Source organism: Lingula anatina, chromosome 3, assembly GCF_051362555.1.
Source record: "Lingula anatina isolate TDL-2025a chromosome 3, LinAna3.0, whole genome shotgun sequence".
In the NCBI taxonomy this organism is placed as follows: Eukaryota; Metazoa; Brachiopoda; class Lingulata; order Lingulida; family Lingulidae; genus Lingula; species Lingula anatina.
The window spans coordinates 16,711,709-16,716,725 of NC_141769.1; positions in this window are offsets into that span (position 1 = coordinate 16,711,709).

The window sequence follows — 5,017 nt, forward strand, 5'->3', positions numbered from 1 at the left end:
TACTTTTGTCCACAATTTTCAACTTCACTTTTCTTTTAGTCATAGTCTTATTTCATTTTTATTTAAGCCCGAGGTAGTAATGTAACTTCCCCTTTTAATGCATTTCATAACACATACACTCACACACACTGGCAGATTAAAACTTTACTATTACTCATATTATCATTTTTATTATAATGGCTGTTGGGGGCATATTATTATAATTAAATATATTAAAAACTATTATAATTATAATTATATATATTAAAAACTTATTTGCAATATAAAACAAAATTTACCTGCATAATTATCACTGCTTCCTTATTATTAATCCAGCAGAGAGCTTAACCTTTGGGAGTTTACAGGAAAATATCAACAAGTGTGCTTTATGTAATCTCATTTAATGGCCTATTAATTAGGCAAATGACTTTATAACTTTATAACTTAGCCTAGTGAGACCCAAGGGAAATTTACAGACTGACCCTCTCAAAGGTCTTCAGGCCCATAAGTCACACCCTTAAGAAATGCACAAAACAATAATGCACAAAATAGGAGACTATCAATTCTGATACAATAATACATTATGCTTAACTGCACAGTCAACATCAAATGTTTTAAAATTATGCACAACAGGTAACACCGACGAAAGTAAAAGCATAAGGCTTCAGGCCCATCAGAGTTCAAGTTTATACTTAGAAAGTGCCAAAATGAAAATTTCACAAAAAATGCATAAATTTAATAAAAGTGATAATCTAATAGAGCTGGTTTTCTAATATGAGCTGTATGTCAATCCTAAGAATCATTCTTGTAAGACTAGTTGAAAAAATAGAAAGTAACAGTTTTTTTTCTATAACGTTAATGGTGGCAGTGTACAAAAGAGGTTTTTTGTCAATTTTGATGCAACATTACCCAATGATTAACTGTATAAATACCACCAATTTTTAAATATCTACTATTAAAAACATGGACATTAAAAAAAGGTGATTACCACTGGGCTTCATGCCCAAGGGAGCTCTAAGTCCCACATTGAAAATTCCAGTATGTGAAAGATAAAAATTTTCACAAAAAACCTCTATAACTTCCAGAAAATTAACTAATGAGACAGATTTTCAAACTGAAGCTGTATTTCAGTCCTATGTTTCTTTCCTTTAAGTGTAAAAAGAGCAAGTGACATGGTTTTCCTTTCACGGTCACTAAGGAGGCAGTGCCTAAAATAGGGTTTTGTTCAATTTTGATGCAATATTACATAATGCTTAACAGCATAATAACCATCAGTTTTTTAATGATAAAACAAAACTATCATGGATATTCACAAAATGTGCCTAGCCCATAGAGTTCAGAAACACTTTGAAAATCCCAAAATCTAAACAAGAGAAACTGTATTAAAAAGAGTTTATTTCCATTTTCAATACCTTTTTTACATGAAAAAAAATAATCGATTTACTGTCATTTTTATATGATCAATTAAAATATGTTGACAAAGGAAAAATATCAATAGAACAAATTTAAATGTCCAACTTGCTCCATTCTGAGATTCTTAACTTAGTGAATGATTGAATCTGACGAACTTCAATGATATGAGTTCCCTTCCATTTTTGATACTTTATTACACAATGCACAATAAAAGGTGTACTGTCATTTTTATATAATCAACTAACAATATTTTTAAGAAGCAGAAAATGTCAAAACAACACTTTTACATATCTAATTTGTTCCATATTGAGACTGTTAACATGCCTAAGAATTAAATCTGAAGAAAAGCCACTTATATGCAAAAAGGCTAATAACTTCATCAAAACTTAACTGATCAAGCTTATTTTCAATCTTGATCTGTATATTAGTCAGACTGATCACTCCTGTAAGTTTCAAGACAAAAGGCTGATTGGTTTTCCTTAAAATGTGTTATCAGTGTTGCATATATGCTGAAAAAAGTGAAAAAACAGCATAACTTCCATACAGATGGCCATATCATGCTGATTTTCAAACTTGACCTGCATATTATGAAAGCTCATCAGTTCTGTAGGTTTCAAGCCAAAAGGTAAAACGGTTTTTCACTTATCATGTTATCGGTGGTCAAAGTGCACGGCGACTACGACAGACGCAGGTGATGGCTATATGTACAGACACATCTGTGTCTGTACATAAAAATAAATAAGTGAAAGAAATTAATTTTTAATTTTTTTCTGACATTTTCCTATGCAGCCATTTTTTTTTACCAACACCGGGAAAGAAAACATGTACATAGACTGAAAGTGTGACAACATGAAATTATGGGCCATGTTTATTTTTTACACACCTGCAGTTACTGACCTTTAATGGTTTGTCTCTTACATATCCTTTGTTTATTTTTTAAAAAAGTGTTTTCATAAAAGCAGGTATTAATAATAAAAAAAAAAAACAGACACAGTCAATCAAATATTAGGCCTAATAATGAAAAACAGACACAGTCAATCAAATATTAACATGTGAAGTCATATACAAGGCATTTGATTGTTTAGAAGGCACTGATCGATCGTCAAAAACATGAGAGGCTAAGCTAGTGAGTACAGGTAAAGGTACTATTCTACACCTGAGCTGTTGTAACAGCGTCGATGGTACAGTGGGTAAAGGCGTCGTCGGAATACTATCCTCCAGGTATCGGATTCGTTATCTTCGTTGGAGTTGCACTTTTTTATATATATGTGTATTTGAAATATTTTAATTTCAAGACAAAGAGTACAGGTAAATACACCAGGTAATACATTGATCAGTGTGTCGTCGTCGGTGGCGCAATTGGTAGCGCACGTGGTTCTGAAGCATTCTTCGATACCGACGGAGACACGAAGGCGCCTGGAGTAGGCTAGGTGTAGGCCAGGCTAGGTGTAAGTTAGGCCAGGCAAAAGTGTAGGTTTGTCTAGGAGTAGCCTAGAAGTGATTATGAGCTAACACTAGGAATAAAGTTAAAATTTCAAATAGGCATTGAAAAGTAAGTTAGAAAAACCCATAGGTATTTGAAGAATAAATAAATAAGGCACTGGTGTGTAAAGAAGTGATTTTTAATGTTTTCCTGACATTTCCTAGCTATGTTGTGCTTGGATTAATTTTAGTGTCAGCTAGCAGGATAGAGTGCATGTATATTACAGCCTTTTTTTTTTACCAAGGCCAGGTAGTTTGAAAGAAGAAAAGTGTGACAACATTTAATTATGGGTCATGATAATTTTTTACACCTGCAGTTACTGACCTTGAATGGTTTGTCTCTAACAAAGCGCATTTTTATTTTTTAAAAAGAATTTTCATAAAAGCAAATTTTGATAATAAAAGAGACACAGTATATAAAATATGAACATGTGAAGTCATCTAGAAGGCATTTGATATACATTAAGAAGGCATTGATCGATCGTCAAAAAACATCTAAGTAAATAATGTTTTAAGAAGTCACTCAGGTAGTTGACGTTGCAGTTCCACATAGTGTTGATTTTACTTAAGAGAGGATAGTGAGTACATAACAGGAAAGGCTTTTATTCTACGTCTTTATCTTAGTAACATCGTCGATGGCACAGTGGGTAAAGGCGTCGTTGGGATACAGGGTAACGGGTTCGTTAAGGTAACAATATAAGTTAAAATTTCAAATAGGCCTTAAAAAAATTAGTTCCTCTTTTTCTTTTATTAACTTGTATTTGAAATATTTTAATTTCATGACAAAGAGTACATGTAAATAACCAGACAATGCAGACAAAAATGTGTCGTCGTCGGTGGCGCAATTGATATCGATAGTTCCGACTTCCGAAGCAATCTATATGTTGACTGAAAGTGTGACAACATTAAATTCAAAATTGAAAAGAAAAATTGTCGATAGCTATGAAAATGCAGGAGCATACCGAGAGGCAAAGTAAATCGCGATATCTTAAGGTGTTTAACATCGCCGAGAATGAAAATTTAAGACCAACTACAACGGATATCGAAGTTATTAACAACTTTAATGAGCTAAACGACGCCGACTTATCGTTTGAATGTTCATACAGGCTCTTAAATAAAAACAAAGCCGGGATCAATTAACATACAGCTGTAGCTTTAAAATTAAAGATCACATTCTTTCGCCTTTCCGATCGAAACGGAAGAATTATCAAAATTTTTCTTTTCGTATGATCAGCCAAGATCTACCCGAAAGGGTTTCAAGAGCACGAATTAATTTGTACTCGTTCTCCAATGATTGTTTAGAAAATTGAAAGAAGCCTTACTTCAGGTATGATGTACTTGCGGTTGACGACCAAAAAGATACGTTTGACAAAGAGAAAAGCCCCCAGTGTTAACTGGTAAATAGGAGCTAGTCCAAAACCCGAAATACAACGTATCGTTGAATGTATGCTGTGTAAATATTAGGGGATCACGAAAATATAGAAAACATGTTGAATTTACTTATTTCTGTCAGAAGTTGGATTACAGGTATAGTTCTGGGCTTTACAAACCTTGACAGTCCAACAAAATCAGTGGCGGATTTAGAGGGGTGGGGTGGGGGGGGGGGGGGTGTCAGGGTTTCTGGAAAAATCACATCAATATCCCCTTCTTGATATTAGAATTTTGAAGACCTGAATCATAGTTCTAAACTGCACTAAATGGCACGTTTGCCTTCCAAAACACCGAAACCCACACCAAGGGGGCAAGTGTCGGCTTCGCATCCGAGACCTGTCATTCTTTTAAAAAAAACTTGCCCCCCCCCCCTTCAAGTATTCTTGGATCCGTTCCTGATTTGATTCCATAACACATTCTTCTATAAACTAAAAATGAAGAAAATTGACTTCATTTGATGCCACATACAGGTTGTTGCAGATAGGTATTAGTGTTATTTTAAACCTTCACTATAGTTTTCCCTACACTGTCAAATTTTATCACACATTTAAATAATATAATATAAAAGCTACTGGTTTCAGTGATTTGTGTGCAGATCTGCACTGGTAGGAATATTAAACAAAAGACAATAGTATATTCCGTGGCCTTCTATGACATTTTGCTGTAAGCCTTATATGACGTATTCCGCCATCTTTTGGCCTGACATAATACG